Raw genomic sequence first — 17,589 nt, 5'->3', positions numbered from 1 at the left:
ATAAAGAACAATATTAAATTAAAGAGTGATAACAATGCAGGTATAACAGACAGACAATAACTTTGAATAATATTAAAGTTTACCCCCCTGGGTGGAATTGAAGAGTCGCATAGTGTGGGGGAGGAACGATCTCCTCAGTCTGTCAGTGGAGCAGGAAAGTGACAGCAGTCTGTCGCTTAAGTCTTTCCTCTGTCTGGAGATGACACTGTTTAGTGGATGCAGTGGATTCTCCATAATTGATAGGATCCTGCTGAGCGCAAATAACCCAACCATTAGATTCAGTTTATTTTTGTATCATTGTATGGATCATTGATGTTGACAGAACTAAACCCCAGAATGGGCCATTTAAATTCAGTTGTTGACTGCGTAACTGATAGTTTTCTATGGAGTGTTAAAGGTTGGGTTTTTAGGGTTTTATTCAATTAAACTAAATTTTGGGTCAACAGGATCACGTTTACAGTATATACAGTAAGAGAGACAGAAGTTTTGAGGCAAGAATGGTATATACTCATAAGGGTAATGTGGTGCATGTTGATTAGAACATGCAATTATGACCCTATAAATAACTTTAAATCTTCTGTTAACTAAATGGAATATAAACAAAAAACTAAATGATTTTGAGATTACAGAGACTGAAGTAAAACCCAACAAAAAAAAACAGAAATTATATAAATTGTTGGGACCCAGTAACATTTGTTTATGATTGCCCAATGATGCTATAGTTATATTTTACATATTTCCAACGATACTGTAATTATATTTTATATATGTAATACTAATTAATGTTTGTAATTTTTAAATCATTTTTCACTATGTGGAAATTCCTAAGGACAGGAATCTGCTAAACATGGTGCTGTTACATCATTAAATCAGAAAATTTATGTCTAGTGTGACATTCACGTGCACTCGGGGACGGTTTCAGATTTTTTCTTCATTAAAGAAACTAATAAAAAATGCACATCAACACTCTAAAAGTAATTTTGAAACAGGACATTACTCAGTAATTGACATCGCACAGAGTGTTTCTTTGTTTTAAAATGGATGACTGTGAAAATTCACCAATGCTTTTTAAATGAGAGCTTTCAAATTTCAAAAATGTCTATATTTGTGATACCTTAATGAAAAAATTGAACATACCTGACATATTTCCTTGAAGAATAAGTTTACCAAATTTTAATTATACTAGGGGGCTCTGCCCCCTGCTTACTTAGCTCACCCACCCCCGGGTTTGGTTTACCAGATATACAATTTAAAGAGATTGTTATTTTGTTGGGAATTGTTACATATGCATTATTTTCACTTTTACTTTAAAACTTTTGTAAAAATAATATTTGCCTTTTATTTCTGACCCCGGGCATGGTTAAATCTCTTTCTTGTGGGACGTATAACGCTGCTCATGTCTCCTTAGCTGAACGCATGCTAAGGAGATGTGGTCAGAACAGCTGCTGTCTTGCTTCTGCAGCTGGTGAGCTGTGTGTTGTCGTTGTTTTAAGAGCTGGGAGCACATGAAGTGTGTCTGCCAAAAGAATTCCAACAACTGCTAGGTTAGATGTTCATGAACTTGTTTTATATTGCTTGTAAATAGGGCGTAACGTGCAAACGTCACCGTCTGACGAGTTTTGCTTCCTATGGTTGTAATGTCTAGTCTCGCGTGTCGCCAAAGTGTCTCTCCAAGATGATCATGTCTCCATCGCTTCACTCAACCCACCCGGAGGTGCGCTATGCTCCTGCCACTTCGCGTCTTTCCCGCTCCCATTGTGAAGGGGGGAGCTGAACGCTCACTAAGGAGATGCGGACGGATCAGCTGCTGGTTTGTGCTGCTGCTGCCGAGGTGCGTGTTCTGCTTGTCACGCTGTGCGTCGATCATTTAAAAGCCTCTACAGCAGCTGTCCTTTTGTCTCACTGCCTTGTCTCGCGTGATGTTAAAGTGTCAAATTGTCTTCTGAGAAGATCACATCTCGTCTCCCTCCCAAGATTTCCCAAGATTTTTCTTTATAATGGAGAGATTATACTTATACCAGTGGACAGTCTCCATTGGTTTAACAGTGACCACCTTAATCCTGACACAATAGCATGGCTTAGCACATAAGACTTTAGACTTCAAAGGCCAGCCTGAGTGGCTCACTTAACCTACAGTGTCAGCAATAAGAATCATAGACACAAATGTACAAGATGTTTTGTGATTTGTAATTTTCTTTGCAGTTAATAATTCACCCAATCCACTCCATTTGTAAACAGAGAATCTCATTTAGTCTCAAACAGGTTCAAGTTGCCCCTGCACAGACTCCCAACTGATGAATTGTAAAGGCTTATGGCAGTAGGGTTAGCACTCGCTATCACACACCACTGCTGGCCATCATCTTCATTCGGAAAAGCGGGTCATAGACGGGATGGGAGACATTGTCCATGACAGACGTTTATTTGGACACAATTCTTCTTTTGGTCACTACAAGCAGCAGAAAAATAAAAAAAGAGAGAATGCCTCCTTGTTGTGAGCCATCACCTAAATGCAGGGCGACAGTGAGTCTTACCACCATAGTGAAGATGTTGTAGACACATTCTCTGTAAATGAAGAAAAAGTAAGGGGGTAAAGGTACGACATCCTTGATTATGATGTTGCTGGAGAGTGGTGACGTACTGCACAGTCAGATATGCAAGCAAGAATTTCACTAAACTGTAAATGTGACCGTACTGACAATGTGACCCCTTCCTCCAGAGAGTCTAGAACAGACCCAAAAACAGGAACTAGCTTTCCTAACAAGCCTATTAGTGTCCCCTGCTCTAATGCCAGAGACCCTGCACACCACCATGTAGAAAGTGGCCTTCACCACCACAGACTGACTAGAAAATAAACAAATGTCTTACTATACACACTAACCTGAGCTCCTGAAAAGATAAAGTCTGCTCTAGCCCATCATGTAGACGGCCTGAGTGGTGTTTGGTCAGTCCAGTCTGTCATCTTTGTGAATGCAGAGGTGTTGTATAAAAGTCTGCTATCGCCACATCACTCCTGTTGATATAGATAGGAGTTGTTGAGACCCTCTTCCTGCTGAAGTCTGCCATCAGGTCCCCGGTGTTTGCCACATTCATTTGCAGGTGGTTATCTCCTCACCATTCCACCAGTTCTCTGTATTTTGCTTCATGCCCACCTTAGCCTAGTCTTCTGAAAACTTCGAGTTGTCCTTAAGTTCACATAGAAGAATCAAGCACTTTGTATTTCATTACGCTTATTAAATTAGCTTTTTCCTCTTTGCCCAGAGTGGCTGACAAATCACGGTTGTTGCCATATTTATACAAATGTCACACAAGCTAAGCAACTTTCTCTGGGTGGCACAGTGAGGCAAAGGTGGGGTCTGAAGTGACAGCCTTGTGCCTCAGCTGCTGGGCTGCTCTGCCTGCTTGCTTGAGCCTTAATGTCTACGCAGTACTGGGCTTTGCTTCACTTTGCATTTTGACTTTAACTCAGGCATGTTAAACTCACTACCATTGGTGGGCCGCTTCAACTGCCATACGTGCATCAGCGGGCCGTACTGTAACAAATACTATTATACTATTATACAAAGTTACTGTAGCTTTCTTTCCAATACTGAAAACTTTAAAAAATGTAACACTTAAAGTTTAAAGAAAAGCAATTTATTTCCATGCAGTCTCCATACAACAGTATAGAATTAGAGTCTTAACCTCTTAGCTAAGTCCTTATTATATTACTAGGCTCACCCGCCTTTTAAGGCGACCGACTTTTATCCTCAATTTGTTTACGCTCCATGTGTACATCAGGCATATAAGTGTAGCGAATGAGAACATCAAAGTGCCCATTCATAACATCTCCCGAAAACCTAAGTTTTTTATCCCCTGGAGTGCCTGTCCAAACTTGGAGTGTAGGACTCCATAATAATATACTTGAAACTCGTAGGGGAACAACTCTCTCGCTGCCATTAGCTCAGAAATGGTACCATAAGTTTGAGACTTTGACATTTCAGTGAGATACTGAAGCTCATTTGTATAAGAGATTCCTGACGGCATCATTGTAAATGGCTGAAACCTTGACCAATTACTTAAAACATGTCGTACAATGTCAGCCCGAATCTGTACCGCTAAAGACGGAGTTTCATGCACTAAATAAGCTAAAGGTGAGAATAAGCAAGCACCATCTCCCCTGATATTTACTACGCGGTGAGGCATTTGTACTTCATCAACATTAATTATTTCCAGAGACATCATTTTGTCTATTTTTCCAGTGCATTGCGCATAAAAGCAAGGGAACGATGGGAGCACCAGAACTCTGCTCACATCGCGTCGCTTCGTACCGCAAGCCGCAAGTAGTAAGTCTGTGATAAGCGGAATACTGATACGCTTTGCACTCACGGGACGGAAAGACAATCCCGACCGCTTTTATATAGTGTCTTGATGATTGATATTCATTATATTATATTCATTGCTTATATAGGAGCCTTACAGTGTGAGATTTATTTCTTTTGTCCCGACGCTTGGCATCTCTTGTTAGTAACCAGTTTGTCAATATCAGGCTTGAAATCTTGTGCAGCTGCAACTTTTATGAGGGATGAAAGGTGCTCAACGGTAAGTCTTGAGCGATGTGGGGTTTTGGTAGCTTTCATTAACAAAAACAATTGCTCACAAAGGTAAGTGCTTCCGAACATTGACAGTACTCTCGATGCCAAGTTACGGATCTGCACATACGAGGGTGGCAGGTAAGCATACAAGCCTGGCACACCAACTTCGTTGTATTTTGCCTTAAGAATAGAATCTGACTGCACTTCAATCAATTCCATTTGGATATTCTCAGGCGCATTCTCAACGCAGTGCAATGCCCTGTATGTGTGAACTGAAATCACGAAAATGCTCACTGAATTCATTGCACAGTAATTCAAGTTGAAAGACAAATCCTCCAAAAATCAAATTTTACATTACTAAGTTTACTTCAAAGGTTATATTGTAAAATAAGCCGATATGCAAAAAGCCACCTGACCTACAATAATTTTACAAACTCAAAATCACAAAAATATGTTAATAAACAACTCATCAACTTCTCGCGTCCACTTCAGATCTTCAGCTGTAGTCTGTACTAACTGTTTGTTACAATACTAGCATAAAAAGTTACATGAAACTAGAGCAAAAAAAAACGTGAAAATATGCGGGCTATTACTACTCGTGATGGTCAGTTCTGCCCAGTGGCCAGTCTCAGCAGCCCAGTCAGTAGTGTAGCCTACCAGGGGCGGCTCTAGGCTTGTGGCGGCCCTGGGCAGAGAAAGAATCGGTGGCCCCTTCGCCTGTCAATGTCAATACGGTAGGCCTATCTTATGCACGGCGGATGGCCACATCCGTTGCGGGCACTGCATAGCCGCCTCGTGCTCATGACACGCTTCTATATACACGTGTCAGTAACTTGAAAACCAAGTGGCGGAACATGATATTCTCATTACGGCAAAACATTACAATCTATACATATTAATAAAAGGCAAAGCCCTCACTGACTCACTGACTGACTGACTGACTGACTCATCACTAATTCTCGAACTTCCCGTGTAGGTGGAAGGCTGAAATTTGGCAGGCTCATTCCTTACAGCTTACTTACAAAAGTTAGGCAGGTTTCATTTCGAAATTCTACGCATAATGGTCATAACTGGAACATGTTTTTTGTCCATATACTCTAATGGAGGAGGCGGAGTCACGTATCGCGTCATCACGCCTCCTACGTAATCACGTGAAATAAAAACAAGGAAGAGATTTACAGCACGAGTCAAACACAGGAACGAAGGTAAATGACGTTGTTCACTGTCTTTTAATACTGTGTAAGCATACATATTAACACATGTGCAATTAAACGTGTGCATTTACGGTGTGATTTCTCAGGCTTAAAAGCTCGCCTTTTATCAAACGCGGGAACAAAGGTAAATGACGTTGTTCACTGTCTTTTAATACTGTGTAAGCATACATATTAACACATGTGCAATTAAACGTGTGCATTTACGGGGTGATTTCTCAGGCTTAAAAGCTCGCCTTTTACTAAAAAGGTAAATGCAAAACTATTTTCAATCATTCTATGATCTGCTTCTCATAACTGAAGGCACCGTGGCTGATGTTACGTCACTTGCTGGCCAACCATAAGCGTTACCTGGTAGGTAACCAGCCACTCACTTCACTCCCTTATGGGAATCGAACCTCTGAGGTTTTCTTTTGTTCTTAATTAAAATTTAAAAGCAATACTTCACCGCTGCTAAGCCCCTCTAGCGCTGACGTCCGTGGTTCGATTACCGTAAGCAAGTGCAGTGAGTGTGTACGCCTGATGAGCCAAGAATAAGGGGGAAAGACGTGTCGCGTACTCTTTGCATTATTTGACAGTAAACTATTTTCAACCATTCTATGATCTGCTTCTCACAACTGAAGGCACCGTGGCTGATGTTACCTCACTTGCTGGCCAACAATAAGCGTTACCTGGTAGGTAACCAGCCACCCACTTCACTCCCTTACGGGAATCGAACCTCGGACGTCAGCGCTACAGGCAAAGCCCCTAAAATTGCGCCACGGCGTGTGGTTCGTTTATTTGGCAACATGTAGATCGGGGTAATTACATTCCGTGCCACGGCGTGTGGTTCGTTTATTTCACAACATGTAGATCGGGGTAATTACATTCATGGCATTCGTAGTCTGATTCACAATCTGATTGTATGGGTGGTTACCTACCAGGTAACGCTTATAGTTGGCCACCAAGTCAGGTCGAAGTGATCACTCGAGTGAAGGCAGCTTCACAAAAAAACAGATCCTTAACAAACTGTTATTAGTATATTTTCCCTCAATTTAAAAAGGTTTTGTTTTCTTCTTAATAAAAATTTAAAAGCGGTACTTCGCCGGTGCGAAGCGCGTGGATTTGACCGACTGACACATACAGACATATTCATGAGTGCAGGTACTTCGGAAAGAAAGCACGGTGTAAACCTAAAGTTTAAATTAAGTTCATAGACCTACAAAAGGTTGCCATTCATTTGAGGCAAGATTGCTTTTCTTCTGTACAACTATACGTTGCATTCTCAAGAGTGTGCTTGCACGGCTTCGGATATATATATATATATATATATATATATATATATATATATATATATATATATATATATATATATATATATATAATATATATATATATATATATATATATATATATATATATATATATATGTATGTATGTATGTCTGTATATAAATATGTAAGCTTATAAGTACTGCCTTACTTCTCTTTAAGAAAGGAAGATGTAATGATACTTGATTTAAACGATTCCATGTCTTCCTGGGTTTGCTTAGCTTATTATCAGTATCTTTACACCTTTTTTTAAGACTTATTGACTGAAACGGGCTTTCACAAAAAAAGTTAGGGCTTTGCTACAGGATACACCCTCCACAAGTTAAGCATGTAAAAATAAAAGTGTATATTTCTGTTTTATTTAAACCTTTTAAGTTCGTATGCATAGCCCCATTTGGCTGTTTTTTTTTTTTTTTCTTTCTTCAGTAATATTTAATCTCCTTAAAGAAAAAGAACATATCCATTTTACTTTTTTTGTATCTCTTTAGTAATATTTTAGTGTAAAAGGATAACCAGTATTTAAACCTTTTATGTTACTTTATAAATTTATTTTACACAATGTTGAAAATTTAATAAGAAAGCTACATATTTTGGCAGCTGCTGCTTTAATTTTCAATGAAATGAAAAAAGCTCTCCAAGAGAAAACATCAATGAAGAACAAACAGTTTGCACTAAAAAGGAGAAACCCTCATTTATAAAAGTTTGCTGCAGATGAATTAACTGAAAATAAATGAATAGTTCCTATGTGTATAATACATATTTATCTATTTTACTTATGCCTTTATTCCAGCAACTTGCAACATCTGAGGTACAATTTGTTACATTACTTTTGTTTTTTGCAGCACAGGCAGGTGAAGTGACTTCCTCAGGGTCACACAGTGGTGTCAGTACCACGATTTGAACTGACAAGCTCCGGGTTTACTGAAATATTACTGAAGAAAGAAAAAAAATGAAAACGGGCAAATAGGGCTATGCATACAGATGTCCATCCATCCATTATCCAACCCGCTATATCCTAAATACAAGAGCCAAAAAGTAGATATGTATATATACAGTGAATATATATATATATATATATATATATATATATATATATATATATATATATATATATATATATTTATATATATATATATATATTTATATATATATATATATATATATATTTATATATATATATGTATATGTGGATGTGTATATGTATATATATGTATATGTAGATATATGTAGATATGTATATATATGTATATATGTTTATGTATATATATATAGTTACATAACCTCTTTAACACACTACTTCTCCGCTGCGAAACGCAGGTATTTTGCTATATGTAGATATCTGTATATGTAGATATGTATATATATATGTATATGTATATATATATGTTTACATAACCTCTTTAACACACTACTTCTCCGCTGCGAAGCGCGGGTATTTTGCTATATATATATATATATATATATATATATATACAGTGGTGTGAAAAACTATTTGCCCCCTTCCTGATTTCTTATTCTTTTGCATGTTTGTCACACAAAATGTTTCTGATCATCAAACACATTTAACCATTAGTCAAATATAACACAAGTAAACACAAAATGCAGTTTTTCAATGATGGTTTTTATTATTTAGGGAGAAAAAAAATCCAAACCTACATGGCCCTGTGTGAAAAAGTAATTGCCCCCTTGTTAAAAAATAACCTAACTGTGGTGTATCACACCTGAGTTCAATTTCCGGAGCCACCCCCAGGCCTGATTACTGCCACACCTGTTTCAATCAAGAAATCACTTAAATAGGAGCTGCCTGACACAGAGAAGTAGACCAAAAGCACCTCAAAAGCTAGACATCATGCCAAGATCCAAAGAAATTCAGGAACAAATGAGAACAGAAGTAATTGAGATCTATCAGTCTGGTAAAGGTTATAAAGCCATTTCTAAAGCTTTGGAACTCCAGCGAACCACAGTGAGAGCCATTATCCACAAATGGCAAAAACATGGAACAGTGGTGAACCTTCCCAGGAGTGGCCGGCCGACCAAAATTACTCCAAGAGCGCAGAGACGACTCATCCGAGAGGTCACAAAAGACCCCAGGACAACGTCTAAAGAACTGCAGACCTCACTTGCCTCAATTAAGGTCAGTGTTCACGACTCCACCATAAGAAAGAGACTGGGCAAAAACGGCCTGCATGGCAGATTTCCAAGATGCAAACCACTGTTAAGCAAAAAGAACATTAGGGCTCGTCTCAATTTTGCTAAGAAACATCTCAATGATTGCCAAGACTTTTGGGAAAATACCTTGTGGACTGATGAGTCAAAAGTTGAACTTTTTGGAAGGCAAATGTCCCGTTATATCTGGCGTAAAAGGAACACAGCATTTCAGAAAAAGAACATCATACCAACAGTAAAATATGGTGGTGGTAGTGTGATGGTCTGGGGTTGTTTTGCTGCTTCAGGACCTGGAAGGCTTGCTATGATAGATGGAATCATGAATTCTACTGTCTACCAAAAAATCCTGAAGGAGAATGTCCGGCCATCTGTTCGTCAACTCAAGCTGAAGCGATCTTGGGTGCTGCAACAGGACAATGACCCAAAACACACCAGCAAATCCACCTCTGAATGGCTGAAGAAAAACAAAATGAGGACTTTGGAGTGGCCTAGTCAATGTCCTGACCTGAATCCAATTGAGATGCTATGGCATGACCTTAAAAAGGCGGTTCATGCTAGAAAACCCTCAAATAAAGCTGAATTACAACAATTTTGCAAAGATGAGTGGGCCAAAATTCCTCCAGAGCGCTGTAATAGACTCATTGCAAGTTATCGCAAACGCTTGATTGCAGTTATTGCTGCTAAGGGTGGCCCAACCAGTTATTAGGTTCAGGGGGCAATTACTTTTTCACACAGGGCCATGTAGGTTTGGATTTTTTTTTCTCCCTAAATAATAAAAACCACCATTTACAAACTGCATTTTGTGTTTACTTGTGTTATATTTGACTAATGGTTAAATGTGTTTGATGATCAGAAACATTTTGTGTGACAAACATGCAAAAGAATAAGAAATCAGGAAGGGGGCAAATAGTTTTTCACACCACTGTATATATATATATATATATATATATATGACAGCAACACTCATAACAATAACACAATTACATATATATATATATGTAGATATGTATATATATATATATATATATGTGTCAATCTATCTATGTATGTATGTCTAGATAGATAGATATATATAATATATGTATATATATATATATATATATATGTATATATATATATATATATATATATGTATATATGTAGATATGTATATATATGTATATATGTAGATATGTATATATATGTATATATGTAGATATGTATATATATGTATATGTAGATATGTATATATGTAGATATGTGTATATATATGTAGATGTGTATATATGTAGATATGTAAATATTTATGTATATATATGTGTCTGTGTGTGTATACATATATATATGTATATATATGTATATAATATATATGTGTGTGTGTGTATGTATATGTGTGTGTTTATGTATGTGTGTATATATATGTTGATATGTGTATATATATATATATATATATATATATATATATATATATATATATATATATATATATATATGTATATATATGTGGATGTGTATATGTATATATATATGTAGATATGTATATATATGTTTATGTGTGTGTGTGTGTGTATATTATATAAGGATGCACCGATACCACTTTTTTGGAAAACGAGTACGAGTACGAGTACTTGCATTTCAGTACTCGCCGATACCGAGTACTTAATGTGAATTTCCCATCGGGATTAATAAAGTATCTATCTATCTATCTATCTATCTAATAAAAACATGATTTAAATTTACAGGTAACAGCTTTAGTCATATAATTTAACAAAAAAAACAAGAAACTCTTGTCTATCCACTGGGAGGTTAGGCTAATTAGCGACACGGGGCTAACACTGCTTATCCAAATATCCGTGGTGAAACTAAACGCAGAGGAGGCTTGCAGTAGGCTGTGGATATGTTTTTTCACGGAGTCGTGTAGTTTAGGCAGCTCCATGTCAGTCATGTAGCGGCGGCTTGGGACATCATATCTGGGCTCCAGAACATGGAGGAGACGCAGGAATGCCACATTTTCTACCTCCGAGAGTGGCTGGTCACTCAATGCAATGTACTCGATAATTGCCTGTGTTATTTTCACAGCACGTGGATTGTCTCTGGACATTTTCTCTCGTCTTGCAAGAGTTTGCTGCAGCGTGGGTTGTGTTGGTTTAGAAGCGTGGGTAAACTCTTTGTACTCGTTGTCATGTTGGGATTTTAGGTGCTTGATTAAATTACTTGTGTTAAATGCGCTACCTTTTGAGCCTCCTCTGGACAATTTCGCTGAGCACAATTTGCAGTCCGCCTTTGTTTTGTCGTCTTCATTCACTTTGAAATAGTTCCACACGGCTGACATGTCTCGCCTCGCCTTCTCCCCGCTCTGAGCTGCAGCCGGGGCCTGAGGGCGGGCACTCAGCGCCTGTGATTAACCCCTTACACGCCGCTCAAACATAGACATTTCTCAGACCATGGTATCGGTCCCCGGTATCGGGGGACTTTTAACGAGTACGAGTACTTTAGAAAATGTGGTATCGAGGCCGATACCAGATACCCGTTTCGGTATCGGTGCATCCCTAATATTATATATATAAAAGACAGCAACACTCATAACAATGACAACACAATTACATTGACAATCATGTTACGTTATTTTTAAAATGTTTCCTTTACTTTTTCATAACCTCTTTAACACACTACTTCTCCGCTGCGAAGCGCGGGTATTTTGCTAGTATTACATATAGCTTACTGCTCCGACTCTAGCGACATTTGTAAATACAGCGTACTAATTAACAAGAAACAGAATGTTTTTCGGCCACATTGCCGTCAGCTGTGTCGTTATTTTCTCTTTCTGTTTTATATTCAATAATATTGGGGTGGCGGCCCCTGGGATTTGGCGGCACTGTGCAGGTGCACAGTTTGCACATGCCTAAGGCCACCCCTGCTGCAGCCTAGCACTTCAGTTGTGACGCTGTGGCTCATTAACTTTGGTCAAGGCTCATGGCTATACTAGCAGATGACTTTTCCGGTACCGTAATGTCATGGGAAAACGCGCTTTTGTCAGAAGGCAGAAGTAAGTAAAGTCAATAAGTAACACCGAAGATGCAGAATGATTCAGTCACAAACGATAGTAATCATTTTGTACAAGTTCAGTGCTAACTAGGATCTGTCATGCGGGCCGCACAAATTTCTGTTGCGGGCCGCATGCGGCCCGGTGGCCACGTGTTTGACATGCCTGCTTTAACTGCTCTATAAATTCTATTATTATAACAAAGTTTACATTGATATTAAAAAGTTCATACTTAAATACAAACCTTGTTCAAGTACAGGTTCTTTCTCACGTGTATGTAGTACAATGGAATTTGTATTTGCAAGTCTTTTGAGAATAGTGACAGCGATATAACACCAACAAAAGACAACAACATAATACAAAAGCATACATGGAATATGTGGTCATATGGTGCCACAGACTCCCGATTGCTTTATTGATCCAGATTTGAACCCCAGCACAATCACCGTGTTTTTTGTCAGGGCACACTGCTTTTCTCCCACAAACCCAAGCTGCATGTTTTAGGCTGACCATTGACTCTAAACTGTCTGGGTGCGAATGAGTGTTTGTATGTGCCCTGCATTGCATAGACTTGCAACATTTGACAGTGTTACGTTTTATATTTCTAGCTATCCTTATATTAACATTTTAATTCCTAATTAAATTGTTATTACTGTATGAGTTTAATCCAAGACCACAATTGCCCACAATGGGGTCAGCAGCAACTCCCCTAAGACACTGAATTGTTTGCCATATAAGCATTCCAGTACTTCAGCATCCCGACACTGTGATGTGCCAAGCAGAAATAAAGTTCAGAATATAAGAAGTAAAGAGCTCTGCTCGGTTAGCTGTCATGAGAACAGGCAAAATTCTGAAAAGAATAATAAAGAGTGCCGAATGGTGGCCCAGTGGTTAGCACAGATGCCTCACAGCTCCACATACTAGGCTTGAGTCTCACATCTGCTCCCTGTCTGTGTTGAGTTTGCAGATTCTCCCCATCTCTCATTATAAGGTGACTGTCAAATGTCTGAGAATGAGTAAGTCGGTGTCAGTTTGCCCTGTAATAAACTAACGCCCATCCATGGTTGGCTCTCACCTTGTGCCCAGTGCTGCCATGATATCCTCTGACTTCTCTGAACTGGAACTAGATGAGCAGGCTGGCAGATTGATGGATGGTTTGCTAAACATGTTGCCTTTTTGCAGCATTGCTGTGTCGGCCTCAATCTAATATTCAGTTGCAAAATGGTTATGATCAACAATATGAATAATTATTCAATGTTAAAATGAAATGTGAACTTCAATATCAAATGAAACATGGGCAACACTTTAGTTTAGTCACTGCAAAAATGCATTTATTACTCATTTAGTCTTAAGTAACAAGACTTTACCAAAGGCTTCTTTTGGTCTTCATAACATTTATAAAACATCAGTAGATACGTTATTCATCTCTGGGCAGTGTGGCATATTGACATGACGGAAAAATGACTTGTTAATATGAAGGACTAGCTGTACCCCGTGGCAGTGCCCACATAGTAATGAAACAGGACAAACTTTAAAAATCAATAGACGTTGGCACTACAGTATATCTGATCGTGTTCAGCTCTGACGGGAGAGCGTTCTACGTGTCGGAAGAAAAGCACATGGCCGTGATATCTCTGGCAATCAGTAGCTACCCTCTAAAACACATGGAGCTCTGATCTCTCTCTCAAAAATGTCAAACATTACTCCTTAACAATCTGTAGATGATGATGTCTGTTGAACAAACTGGTATCGCTAGCTAAGTGGAGGCAAGGTGCACTCCAACACATGGCGAGACGTAGACCAACTCGAACAGAGGCTAGCGAGTGAATGAGGAAGGCCCCGCCCCCCTGCTCTAAACCCACAGCCATACTCTTGGATTTGCATAAATACATCGGTACTGCAAGCGAACTATGGTACTTAGCGTGATGATAGAAGTCACAAAATCAACTGGAAAGTTCAAGCAAATTATAGAAAACAACCTGATCTAATTCTATAAAGTAATTCTTTCGTGAAAAGCGGACAGACATACGGACAGAATGTGCTTGGACCACGAAATTTTTAAAACCTTTTCTTAGCGAGCACCCATGGGCCAAGGATAATCTACATTCCAAATGTCAAGTCCCAAGTCCTCCTGGTTCGGGAGATTTCAGTGGTCTGTTGTATTTGGCTTTTATATATATAAATTCACAGGTCTTATACTAAATATATAACATCAAGAGAGATGTGTCTCAGTTACGCCACCTCGGAGCACTCACCCTAAAGTGATGTTTTGTCAGTAAGTCACATTACAGAGATGAATAAACACTTTACTGATGCTTTGTAAGTGTTATGAAGACCCAAAGAAGAGTTTGTTAAAGTCTTGTTACATAATAGTAAAAGAGCAATAGATGCATTTTAGCCGTATCTAAACTAAAGTGAAACATGAATTCAATTTGAGATCTTCTTAGGTTTTTCTTGTTTGATGACATTTTAAATTAATAGGAAGTGGTAACTGGAGCAGATACACATTCATTTCTGGTAAATGGCACTTTCCTTGTTAATTACAGGCGCCAGCATTTGTAAAGCTCTTCTGAAAACACTAAGAAATCTGATCAGACCTGATTACTGTATTCCATCCATCCATCCATCCATTTTCCAACCCACTATATCCTAACTACAGGGTCACAGGGGTCTGCTGGAGCCAATCCCAGCCAACACAGGGCGCAATGTAGGAAACAAACCCTGGGCAGGGTGCCAGCCTACCGCAGGGCACACACACACACACTCACACACACACACCACGGCCAATTTATACTCGCCAATGCACCTAACCTGAAAATCTTTGGACTGCATGAGGAAACCAGAGCACTCGGAGGAAACCCACGCAGACACGGGGAGAACATGCAAACTCCACGCAGGGAGGACCCGGGAAGCGAACTCAGGTCTCCTTACTGCAAGGCAGCAGCGCTACCCACTGCGCCACCCATATCCAAATGTGATGCCTCATATTTTGTGTGATAATAGGGACTATTTCTGTAGTAAAACATTTAGATAATTAGTAAGAAATCCAGTTTCATGTGTATACTCTTAATTTCTTTAAAATAAATACCCATTACTGGGTTGTCGGAGTCGGGGTCTATCCCAACAGCATAGAGTATAATGAATCAGACTGAGATGGGGTGCCAGTCCATCACTGTAAATTCACTCACACCAAGCCTATTTAAAATCACCAGTAGGTTTGGCTCACACATCCTTGGGTGTGACGGGTCACGTCATAGGTTTAGGTTAGCCTTAAAAACATTTATTTATAACCTTACTTTCCATTATGTGAATAGGTATAAGGCACACACCTTTGTCATATTAGGGAGTGCAAGACAAGCCCAAGTAAAAAAAAAAAGATGGTGCAGATGCACAAAGTCGCACTTCGAGTGGAGTGACATTTGAAGTATCCACGGGTCCTGGAGAACTACAGCACCACGCATACCTTTAAGGAAAATTGTGCTGCCATCCCAGTGTATGTCCATGGCTGGAAACCAAGAAAAGCAGCCTAGTGAAGCTGTCTAAGTTACTGAGATTGTCTCTGAATAAAGTATAGGAGTAAAACCTCGGAAAGGGTGTTGAAACTCATCTACATGTGAGTTTGTAGTCCGTTATGTACAGAGTTCCTGCCAATTTAAGCGTAGAGCGTAGCCAACATCACAATGAACTTCCCAATTGGAGGAGCAGGATAAGTGTCAACAGGGATTGCAAAATCCACAGCCATATAAAAAGGAACTGCAGACATTAGAGGTCGTCTTTGGTAAGGTCAGAGGTCAGCTTGTGGCATATAACCTTCTGACATTTGTAGAGCAGTGAAAGTTGTGTTGAAATGGTGGAATGTTGTCCTAGTGAAAGGCTGCAAGATTTCATCCTGGAGGGCCACGGTGGCTGCACCTTTTTGTTTTAAGTAATTTTTTAGTTAGAACCTATTTATTTACTACTAAAACAGTATGTATTTTGGGTTTAGTTTTAGTTAACATGCTTGTTGCAATTCAGAAGTCTTATTTTCCTATTATAGTTTTAAACATCTGCATTATTGTTGCCTGTTTTCCTGACTAGCCGTCGAAGGGTGGATCTAGTATTGGGGTGTCCTGGGTACAAGCCCGGGGCCTGTTATGACAAGGGACCTTTTTAGCAGTTGGTGAAACGATTGTAAATTCGTGAGTCACAATGGCCAAAGGACCCCTCAACCCCTTAATGAAGTGATCAAGCCTTGTGACAAAATCAATAGTGAGAAATACTGCGCAGCATTTAACGACGACTGTGTCCGTGTGAAGTCACCCAGGGGTCTGTGGGGGTCTTAATCTGGCCTTGTAGCCATCAGTTAATAATGAGGTGCAAATGACAAAGGAGCCACCCTCTAACTCTAGCTAGTCTGGTTCCATTTACACTGGTGAATGTGCATCACGGGATGTAAATCTATTGCAAATCACAGAATACAAACAACAAAAGTTTCATGATCTGCTAGGCCTGGCCTGTAATTACATAATCCTGTACCAAATATGTCCCTTCATGGCCAAAATTGTGTACCCCTGTCCTATAGTGTAGTGATGGGACTGACTGTGGGTAGCTCACCGTTTATGTATTTGTGTGTTGTTTTGATTTTTTAACTCTTATCCTTGAAGGAAGAAGGAAAATATTTGCTTTTTTTCTAAAAATATCTTACTTTGAAAATTATTTCTTTTAGTGCATGTCTTTGATTGCAAGATATTGCGTTTTTTTTATTTTATATCCCTTGTTAATAAAAGATCAGTTTCTTTTGCACCATCTGCAATTTTGGGTCTCTCTCTCTATTCTCTCTCCCACTGGCATGGTTGGTTATGACTACAATTGCCCAGAGATTGCAAATGTGCAAGGGTTCAAGGAAAACAGGGCATCATATTGGTATATGGGAGGAAATCTGTGTATTCAAAGAAAAACTGCACAGCAAGACCATAAGCAGACAAATAGTTTAGCACAGATCCCTGGAGGCAGTCAAGCCAATCATGACAGCAATGTGTGCCACCCTAAGTAAATGAAAAGCATTTTTAAAATAATGCCATCACCCTGCTCAGTCACTTTAAGCTTTTAATGATAGCTATTTAAACTGCAATCACAATAAAAGAATAGTCACACAAAACCAGCCAGACTGGGGTAACCAAAGCGTTCAAAGGAGTAATAACAAATAAGAACCATTCAATGGTGTGACTTGGTTTACCAACACTTCACCAAAGACATGGCTAACACTCTGGGGGGTCCTTTAAAGTTTACTATATCAAGTAAAGTCGATAATTGGCTCACATAATTCTTTC

At 39.1% G+C, this 17,589-nt stretch overlaps 1 protein-coding gene across 1 annotated transcript in view; it reads left to right on the top strand.

Moving 5' to 3' along the window:
• Nucleotides 1-17,589, top strand: part of LOC127525802 (PWWP domain-containing DNA repair factor 3B-like) — a 202,652-nt gene that overhangs the window by 13,620 nt on the left and 171,443 nt on the right. The gene's annotated exons all lie outside the window — the stretch shown is intronic.

Source organism: Erpetoichthys calabaricus, chromosome 4, assembly GCF_900747795.2.
Source record: "Erpetoichthys calabaricus chromosome 4, fErpCal1.3, whole genome shotgun sequence".
NCBI classification, from domain to species: domain Eukaryota; kingdom Metazoa; phylum Chordata; class Cladistia; order Polypteriformes; family Polypteridae; genus Erpetoichthys; species Erpetoichthys calabaricus.
Note: the sequence above shows the minus strand (reverse complement) of the source record. Positions and strands in the feature narration are given on the sequence as shown.